This window comes from Pinus tabuliformis, chromosome 3_2 (assembly GCF_031772625.1).
Source record: "Pinus tabuliformis cultivar Carrire ecotype Pingquan chromosome 3_2, CPIR1, whole genome shotgun sequence".
Lineage (NCBI taxonomy): Eukaryota > Viridiplantae > Streptophyta > Pinopsida > Pinales > Pinaceae > Pinus > Pinus tabuliformis.
Window position 1 is genome coordinate 808,148,617 of NC_142302.1, and position 11,365 is coordinate 808,159,981.

An 11,365-nucleotide genomic window follows, 5' to 3' on the forward strand; every position below is an offset into this window, starting at 1 on the left:
CTAGTAGTAGCTGAAGATTTGCATCTTGAGCAGTTAGTTGTAAAGAAAGCCTTTCTCCATGGGGATTTGGAGGAAGAGATATATATGCAGCAGCCACAAGGATATGAGGTAAAAGGGAAGGAGAAACTAGTGTGCAGGTTGAAGAAGAGCTTGTATGGCTTAAAATAGGCTCCAAGGCAGTGGTATCTAAAATTTGGCAGGTTTATGTCTGAACAAGGTTATACTAGATGTCACTCTGATCATTGTGTTTATCTCAAAAGGAAAAATGATGGCAGCTATATTATATTGTTATTGTATGTAGATGACATGCTTGTTGCAGGTCCTAACATGCAGGAAATAAATGTGCTCAAAATAAAATTGGCAAACTCATTGGCAATGAAGGATTTGGGTGCTGCAAAACAAATCCTTGGTATGAGAATAACTAGAGACAGGAAGAATCACAAATTAACATTTTCTCAAAGTGAGTACATAGAAAAGGTGTTGAAAAGGTTTAGTATGCAGAATGAAAAACTAGTTAGTATACCTTTCACTAGCCATTTCAAATTAAGTGAGGCGTGTCCCAATACTCAGGAAGAAGTGGCTCATGTGTCTAAAGTCGCATATGCATCAGCAGTTGGAAACTTAATGTATGAAATGGTCTGCACAAGGCCTGATATTGCACATGCAGTGGGAGTTGTAAGCAGGTACATGAACAATCCGGGAAAAGAACATTGGATGGCAGTGAAGTGGATTCTCAAGTATTTGAGAGGTACCACAAATGAAGCATTATCCTTTGGTGGTTCAATCATTTCTCTATAGGGATATGTTGATGCAGATATGGTAGGTGACAGAGATAACAGGAGGAGCACTACAGAATATGTATTTACTGTAGGTGGAACAACTGTCAATTGGGTTTCAAAAATCCAAAGTGTTCTTGCACTTTCAACAACAGAAGCAGAGTATGTTGCTGCTACAGAGGCTAGTAAAGAAATGATTTGGTTACAAAGGTTTTTGGATGAATTGGGTAAGAAGAAGGACTTGGGAAGGTTATACAATGACAACCAGAGTGCCATACATCTTGCAAAGAACTCTTCATTTCATTCCAAGACTAAACATATACTTCTTAAGTACCATTTCATACAGTTAGCATTGGAAGATGGACAGTTGAAGTTGGAAAGGATACACACTAGCCAGAATCCTGCAGATATGCTAACAAAAGTTGTAACCAGGGAGAAACTGAGAATCTTCTCAGTTTCAATTAGTCTTCAAGTATGATGAAGAAGATGAGAAACATCCAGGTCCAAAGTGGAGTCATTGTCTAGCAAATGAAGCAGCGGTGGAGTTGCTATAATCAATCTCCAAGTGGGAGATTGTTGGGTGTGGAGCTTGATTATCTTCTGTATTCAAAGGTTTTAGCTAGATGTATTCCCCAGGAAGACTGTACACCCCTCCACGCGGGGGGGACTTGTCCCCCCGCGGGGGTAAATCCCTCCCAACTGGGAGGTCCGGGGGCCAGCGGTCCCCCGGTGGGCGTTCGGGGGCAGCGCCCTCGAAGCTAAAAATAGATGTAAAATTACCTTGTAAAAGTCTAGTAATTTCTAGTCAATCTGGGCCATTCATTAGGCGGATGATCCGACAGTAGAAGTTATGTTTAATTTATGGTTTTTTGCCCTAGAAGGAAACCCCTCACAATATATGAGGGAATTGTATTGTGTCTATGTATATCTAGATTCTGAGTGAGGAAGAGAGAGGAGATTGAGAGTGAAGAGGATGTTACAGAGGATCTGATGCAGGTTGTATCTCTTCAGTTTGCTGGATAATATAAAATGAACGACTGGTTGTTCTCCGTGGATGTAGCCCAAACTGGGTGAACCACGTATATCTGTGTCTCTCTTGTTCTATGCATTTTCTGTGTTTTTATTCTGCAATATTTTATGTGTTCCATTGCTCCGTAATATATAATTTTCTAACATGAATATGGTTATCAGTAGTGTCTCCCTGCTGAGGGTTGAATTTAGGAAATACTCTTTCTGAATTCTTAGGTAAGGCATGCTGCTGCCCAGGTACTGCTACGGAATCCTGTGTAAGACAGGGAGGGAGTGCTCTCGGAGGAGGTGGAGGTTGATTCCCACCTAGAGGAGGTGGTGGAGGCTGATTCCCACCCAGAGGAGGAAGTAAAGGTTGATGCCCACTCGAAGGGGGAACGTTAGCCATATTATGGGTATGGAGGTTTTGGTTGAGGGTTTCTTTGAGGCGTTCTTTGCTAGGATTTTCTGAATCAAGCCAGGGATTACCATCAGAGGGGGAACCCTCAGGAATTTCTTCCCAAGGAGTGTCGATACTTTGCAAAGATTCTAGCACAATATCTTCAAGAGAAGGGGTTGCAGATGTCTCTTCGCTTATGGGAAGGATCCTTGGCTTTCTTTTAGCTGTCAGAGGTAAGGAATGGAAGATGGGAAGCTGAGATAGGGAGCGAGCGTAGGCACGAGTAAGCACTCTAACTGGTTGTTCCTCAGTGACAGGATACTCCCACAGTCTCTCTTCTTTGGGTGACCCGGACACGAGACGAAGAGGGATCTCTGTTTCTTCGAAATAAGGATCTTCCCAATGGGCGGAATGATCTTTTCAACCTTTACGATCCATACATTAACCTTTTTGAATCCATGAGTGGCATTTATAGATGAAATCTTGAAAAACTGTGGATGATATTCCAGGCCCTCCTTCTAGCGCCATTTTTTTGACATGGAGAATTTTCGCTATACCATCAAGGGGAATAACCCGATCGCAAACCCAAATTAGGTCTGCTTTCGTTTGGGATGGCTAGCTCCAACGGGTTTTAAAGGATCCCGTAAACTATTAAAGGTGTTGAGAGATTGCTTCCTTGAGGAGGACTTCAATTAAATCAACAAAAAGCAACAGCTAACCTATATGTATTAAATCCTATCTATGCTAATTCTAACTACTCTAATCTACCTTGCAGGAGCATAACAAAAGGAGGTTAAACAACATATATAGATCCCAAGTCCTAATGAATCAATTACTTGTCCACATAGGAACAAGGTTATATTAAATCCTAATTGCAATCCAATTACTTATACAAGAATACACATTCCTTTCCATACAAATAACACTTTGCAATTGATGTTTAAAAATGTTTCAAATCAACAACCTTTCATGAGTTAAGCATGCTATTGAATTATATTCGCATAACCAAGAATAACCATGACCTGTATGTTATCAGTATGCACGAATCAAAACACATTTATCTTTATGCCAACAACAACACCCTGATTCCAAACATATAAAAGAGGAAGAGCATAGGTCTGAAACAAAAGGCTCTTTTTAGAACCAAACGGTCAGCTTTATTCATAATAACTCAAAAGCTGTTCTACCCAAAAAAATCCCCCTTCTCCTCTAGAGGTATTACTTATGCAGCTGGAAATGACTGTCAGTCTCTTGTCTTTCGCCTTCCCCAATGCTTTTCAATATACAGATCAGAATACATAGACGTAGAACAGTCTGTGTCACTGCTGACACGCAGAAGGCATTTCCTATCACTAGAGCACTTCAGTTCCTGGGGAAATGAATAGATGTTGATTAGAAGAGGATGACTGTGCGTCATCTCTTCATGGTGAAACCTGGGGCAATCTCACTTTCGGAATACACAGACAAGACGTGGAACCCGACCAAGAATGCCTAAGGCTGCCTCTTTAAACGGAACACATCTGCATATATGGACTCTCCATATCTTCTCATGCGTTTCTTTTTTACTCCTCGCCTGCAGAGATGATTAACAATAGTTTTATGATTATAAAATAACACAACATGATCATAAACAAACCTTGCATTCAGCCTTAGTTTCTATTTAATCTTGCAACGCCGAGCAACTCTAATTGTCAAACCACCGAACCTTGTTGTGACATGTATTCTCGTTGCCCCTAATATTCAATTTTACTCAAGGATTGCCTTAACAATGTTTCAAGGACAGACCTATTCATTTTACGGGATTTTCCCTTGAAAACCCAGACCACAGCCTTTCATCGCAATACACAGGAAAACACGAGAAAACCCGCGGCCGAGCCATAAGGCCGGACTTGAAATGATATACACCCGGGCCTATAGTTATCATCGGGTCCGCCATATCGCATCGCAATGCTTCAATGGGCTTTCCCTTTAAATACCAGACCACAACACTTTATCAAAAACATGGGAATACACAGGAAAAACCCGCATCCAACCATAAGGCCGGACTTGAAATACTATATACCCAGATTCATAGTTGTCGGCGGGTCCGGAATATCACAGCGCACCTTATATATAACCCTTGGGTTCCACCAATTGCGATATGCGATTGGGGAAGCAGACCCGATAATGTATGTATTATACTTGATAGTCATGCCGGGTCCACTATATCGCTTTGGCTTTATGGCTCGGCTTTGATTCCCGCCGATTGCGATATGCGAAAGGCTCTGGACCCGATATATATATTATGGTTAATAATGTCGTCAGGTCTAGAGTATAGTGGTGCGCGTTATATATGAGCCCTAGGGCCCGGCCGATTGTGATATGCAATGGGGCTCTGGACCCGAAATATATATACTGTGGTTAATAATGCCATCGGGTCTGGAAGACAGGTGCGCCTTATATCTATATAGTCTTGGAATCCCGCCAATTGTGATATGCAATGGGGCTCCGGACCCGATAATGTATATAATATGGTTCATAATGTCGTCGGGTCCACAGTACAGTGGTGAACATTATGCCTTAGTGTTGATTGCGATAGGCAGAAAAGGGTGATTTATGCATGTTTGTGAAGCATTTCCATTGTAAAGAGTTATAATGGAAATAAAGGCGTGATAGAAGGTTTCGAGGGGTAATGAGAGGGGTGATTATATGTACGGTCGTAGGGCACCATGAACGTTTATGAGGATTTGAAAGAGTCCCGATGAAGGATATGAATGAAGGGTTGGAAAGGGTTATAGATGACTCATGCAACAGACATTTATAAAGGGATAAAAACAGATCATTCGAAGAAGTGAAAGATCAAACTTCTAGGGGACCCATTCAAATTTTCTACTAGAGCATGTTTAAAGAGGGTGGTGGTTGTGGCCACAACAAGTTGTAATTAATTAATTTAGTCTAACTGAGTTATAATCAGTTAAATTAGTTCAAATTGTTGGAGGAACTAGTAGGAGGTCTATTAGTGGGGACATGCACCAGTGCAACTTCACTACTCCACTAGTTAACTGAAGATTCAGTCATAAATAACTCATGCATGTTAGTTCAGAGGAAGACCTAGTTGAGATTAGAGTTTAGGGACAATGTACTGTCAGTTGTATAAGTCTCTGAGTTGTACATATGGTGCATGCAATCAGTTGAGGGCCTATGGATGGATTGTGCAGTCATGAGTGAAGAATTTCCAAATTAAATATGGGATAATTATCTTAGGAATTGGGTAAGGAAGTAGGGGCTTGGCAAGCAGAATAATTGCTAAGTGTTGTCTTGAGCTCGCTTGTGAGGCAGAGAGATAGATTGTACTTGTGCAGGAACTATTCGGGTTGAGCAAGCATTGTATTTTCTTCTCAGATCTTCTAGTTAATGCAATATAGATAGTAGGGGTTTTTAGCAATTTCTTTCCCCAGAGAAATATTTTGTTATGTGCGATTTATATTCTTCCTTTTCTGCTTATTGTTTTCATCGATCAATTTTGGTTTTTACTGAAGAGTAGAGTAGATTCTTTTCCTGTGTTTTAGCATATCACATAATTTTTTGAATCTACAAGTAAAAATCTACATGGTATCAGAAAAGAAGGCAATATAGAAGAGGATAATTCAAGTTTGTTGTGCAAGTGAAATCGAATTCATAGTTCATTCTTCAGAGTCAGTAAAATGTCATTCTATGGTTTGAGTCTTGAGTATGCCCTGGAGGGCCGCTCAAATTACATAGCTTGGAAGGACATGATGGAGGTAGTGTTGGAAGAAAATCGGCTAAAGGAATTCATAGATCATGATATTCCCAAGCCTCCAGCATCATATGATAAATATATGGTTGAATGGAGAAGGTGTGTGGAAAAGGTGAGAAGGATTATCCTAGAAGAATATTGAGATCATATTGTCTTAAATATCCATGACAAGGAAACTCCATTTGCAATGTGGAAGGCATTGACAGATCTGTCTCAAAATAGCGGTGACCACAAGAAGCTGGCACTGAAGGAAAAACTCACAAAAATCAAGATGGAGAAGGGTCACTCAATTCCGAAGTACTTGAACAAGTTCACCCAATGTTGCAATGAACTTGGAAGTGTCAAGATTAATGGTGTTGAAGATGATCTGGTGAGCCTAGCACTTCTAGGACTTCCCAAGATTTGGCACAGTTACTAGGACTCTGTTAATGGGAAGGAGAAGACACCAGAGTGGGAGCGGTTGTGGTCTGACTTGGTATAGGAAGAGATTCAGTGGAACACTAGACACAAATCCTCATCAAAGCATGATGATGAGGAGAATTGTGCCTTAGTTGGTAAGGAAAAGAAAGGGAAGGGGAATTCATCCCATTCCAAATCAGATTCTTGTTAGGGCGGAAAGAAGAAGTACATGTCTAAAACCAAGTGTTTTCACTCTCACGAGCTATGACATTTTGCCACAAAATGTTTGCATAAGAAGGCTAGTAAGAAGCCCTCAAGAGGAGAGGCAAGTGAGGTCCTTTCTTCACAGTTCGAACTCGATTTTACCCTCATCGCTTGTATGGTGTCATCAATGATGGGTAGGGTGTGGTACTTGGATGTTGGAGCTTCTTTCCACATGACCGGTAACAAAGAGCTCTTCAGTAACTTGGAGGATAAGGATCTCTAGATGCATATCGATATGGGTGATGATGGGAGGTATATCACTAACTGTATTAGTACAACTACCTTTGTCATAGTCTCCCCTTACTTTGCAAGATGTTATATATGTTCCTGGTTTAAAGAAGAACTTGGTATATGTTGCCATGTTGTAGGATAGAGGCTATGATGTGATATTTATTAAGGGAAAGGCCTTCCTTGATCACATAGCCACGAGATAGGTGAAGAGGATGGGTGTTCGAGAGAAGCACCTCTACATGTTGGACATAGAATATTGTGCTTCCTTAAGCGTGAAAGCAGAGAAGGTGCAAAATCGAGACATTAGCAAGTTGTGGCATAGGAGGTTGGGTCAATTGCACCATGGCACTTTGAAGATCATGGAGTAAATTTCTACTAGTCTTCCTAAGGCTAAACTAGAGCAGGTAGATACATGCAAAGGGTGTACATTGGGAAAGTACACCAAAGCTTTCTTTCATGACAAAGGCAGTCGAGCAGAGGTGATCCTCGATCAAGTTCACTCCAATGTGTGTGGAATGTTCTCTACAGCATCCACGATCAAGCACAGGAATTATATGATATTTTTTGATGATTTTTCTCGTAAGTGTTGGATATTCTTGATGCAGAAAAAAGATCATACTTTTTCTAAGTTTTGTGGATTTAAAACACTTGTCGAGAAAGTTATTGGCAGGAAAGTTAAATCTCTCATAAGCGATAACAGTGGAGAGTATGTGCCGAATGATTTCAAAAAATTATATGCATCAGAAGGCATTTGATAGGAGTTTATAGCACCTCGTAACCCATAATGGAATGGGGTGGCTGAAAGGAAGAACATAAGTATTGTATGAGAAGAATGCAACAAAGTTGTTTATCTGCAGGACATAAGCCCTCATCAAATTCTCAGGATGAGTACACCGGAATAGGCTTTTTCAGGGAAGAAACCAGATTTGGCACATTTCAGGATTTTTGGTTCATTAGTCTACTGCCATGTAACCAAATATGCACAGAAAAAGCTTGAGCCAACAACTAAGTTAGGCATATTTGTGGGGTACACTTATACAAGTAAAAATTATCAGGTGTACCAGCCACACAACAGGATGATAGTAGTTTTCAAAGATGTAAAATTCGATGAAGAGAAGACCATGAGCTATTCTCTTGAGAGGGAGCTTCAGCTACATGCAATTGAGGTGTTTTTAGCTCCTAAGGAAGAGCCTCAGGATGATGTGGAGCAGCCACATGTAGAGGAGCAGGGAGTGGAAACACCCCCTCATGCAAAGACTTCCAAAGATGGGAGAAAGCACACAAGAGAGGTTGAAAAGTTGTTGCATGATGCTAAAGAGAATGTGGTAGCACCCACATCACAACACAGGCGAGGGAGGTTACTGAAGAGCTACACTGGCTACATGGATCTAATGAGAGGATGTGTAGATATTGAGCCATCATCTTTTGACGAAGAAGTGTAGCAACCAGTTTGGGTTGATGCGATGGTTGAGAAGTATGACTCCATTTCCAGTAATAGTGTTTGGGATGTGGTCCCAGGACCGGTAGACAAGCCAGCGGTGAGTTCCAGATTGCTTTACAAGGTAAAGAAAGCACTAGATGGTAGTGTGGAGAAACACAAGGTCAGGTTTGCGGCCATAGGGATTTCTCAAGTGGAGGGGATTGATTACAATGAGAATTTTGCTCCTACTGAAAGGTACTCATAAATCAGATCCATTCTAGCATTCTCAGCGTAGATGGGATGGAGGATACATCAGATAGATGTAAATACAACATTCCTCAATGAAATGATCGACGAAGAGGTGTATATTGAGCAGAATGAAGGATTTGAGACCTTCAATAGAGATTCGCATGTGTGCGGACTCAAGCGAGCATTGTATGGATTGAAATAAGAACCTCGTTCTTGGTCCACCAGGATCGATAACTATTTCACCGGGTTGGGATTCACCAAAACTGAAGTAGATGTGAACCTTTACCATGTTGTGGTTGAAGGTAAATTGTTGATTATTGTTTTAAATGTTGATGATTTGATTATGATAGGTGATGGCAATATTATAAAGTCTTTAAAAGAGGATCTTGTAAGAGAGTTTGAAATGAAGGACTTAGGGCTCATGCACTACTTTCTGGGTATGGAAGTATCATAAGGTGATGAGGAACTATTTGTCTCTTGGGGAAATTATGCCTACGAGATACTCAAGAAGTTCCACATGGAGAGCACTAAACCCATGGAGACTCCTCTAGCAGGTAACTGGACGAAGGATGATGCTCCTTCTGGTGAAGTAGTGGAGGCTGCTATTTATAGGAAACTTCTGGGTTCACTCATGTATTTGGTGAACACATGACTGGACATGTGTTATGAAGTTAACCAGCTTAGTCAAGCGATGGTTAAGCCGACCAAGATGTATTGGAAGGAATACAAACATGTGTTGAGATACCTCAAAGGCACTACTCAATATGGTCTTTGGTACAGACGGACATAGGGAGTAAAGCTTCAAGGCTTCGCCGATGCAGATTGAGCAGGGAGTCCATCCAATAGGAAGGCCACATTAGGTGGGATCATCAGTATTGGGTCAACGATTGTTTCTTGGTACAATAGGAAACAAAGGTCAATTTCACTTAGTTCAACGGAAGCTGAATACATGGTTGCTAGTCAAGAAGCTTGTGAGGCTATCTGGATGAGGAAGATTATGGTTGGTTTATTTGGTCAGCAAAGGGATCCAACTGTGATTTACTATGACAAACAGAGTTGTATCAAACTCTCTGAGAATGTATTTTTTCATTATCGGTCCAAGCATATTGATATCCAGTATCATCATCTTCGAGATTGTGTGTAGATGAGAATTATGTTTTTAGAGTACATTCCCACAGAGGAGCAGGATGCAAATATTCTGAAGAAGGCCTTGTCAAGATGCAAATTCGACTTTCAAAGAAGTAAGATTGGGGTAGTAGATAATCCTTTTCTTGTTGAGAGGGAGTGTCAGAAATAGCAACAAGAAATCCTAATTTAATTTGTCCTTGAATTAAATTAGGAATTAAATCGAAATTATATTCTCATAGCAACTTGTAATAGTTAACTAAGTTAAATTGACCTAGTTGGCTTCAGAAACTCGAGTTAGAAGTCCATCTAGAGTCATGTAGAGTGATCCCTAAATTTAGGGGCCCAAGTTCAACTGTTTTGATTTATAATTAATTAATTCAGTCTAACTAAGTTATAGTCAGTGACACTAGTTCTAACTGTTGGAGGAAATAGTAAAAGGTCTAATAGTGGGGATGGGGACCAATGCATCTTCATTACTCCACCATTTAACTGAAGATCCACTCATAAATAACCCATGCATATCAGTTTAGAGGAAGACCGAGTTGAGATTAGAGTTATGGGACAATTTACTATCAGTTGTACACTTTTCCGAGTTGTACAGATGGTGAATGCAATCAGTTGAGGGCCTATGGATGGATTTTTCAGTCATTAATGTAGAATTTCCCAATTAAATATAGTCTAATTCTCTTAGGAATTGCGCAAGGAAGTAGGGTCTTGGAAGGCAACATAATTGACTAAGTGTTGGCTTGAGCTAGCTTGTGAGGCAGAAAGATAGATTGTACTTGTGTAGGAATTGTTCGGGTTGAAAAAGCATTGTATTTTCTTCTCACGTACTCTGGTTATTGCAATATATATAGTCAAGCTTTTTTAGCAGTTGCTTTTCCCAAAGAAATATTGTGTTGTGTGCAATTGATATTCTTCCTTTTCTGCTTATTGTTTTCTACGATCAATTTTGGTTTCCACTGAAGATTAGAGTAGATTATTGTCTTGTGTTTTAGAATATCACATAAGTTGTTCAATCTACAATAAAAATCTAAATTCTTCATGTTTTGAATATGGATGGAAAGTTTCTTTAGCTGCCAATTGTGACTCGAAAGCTTTTAAGCTAGTCATTTTGAGATTTCACCTGCTAGTCTATATATACACATTGCCTTCAATATTTTAATTCCTCTATGTTGGTGTTATCACCAATATTCAATTGTATGAACAACGATGCAATATACACCTGATTCAATCTGTGTTTTCAACCCTGTTATGAGAAAAAAACCACCTAGGAGAAAAAGCGCAAGGTCTACCTAACGAAGAACTTGGACAACAATCACGTCAATTTAATGGCATCGAAGAGCAAAAATGGGGGTGCTGAGTATCCGAAATTCGGTGACAAAAGATGGTGCTTGCAAATTTGTGTAACTCCCCATATATCTTCTGTGTGGTCCAATGTTGTTTCAAGAAATACTTAAAATACACTAAAATATTGAACAAAAGCAAAATGAAATGAAAGAATAGAAGCATGATAAAGTAGAGGGGTGAGTAAACTTGGGCTTTTCCTAATGGAATTGAGGAATGCAACAACACCATCATCTTTCTAAAAAATTCATGTTTCTAAAAAATGGACCAGTCATATAGCTACTCTTCTCCACGGGGTAATTTTTAAGGATTTAATATTTTTTCTAAGTATAATATTGTAGGTGACTATTCTGGTTTGAAAATTCATACTTATAGAATGTAATTTA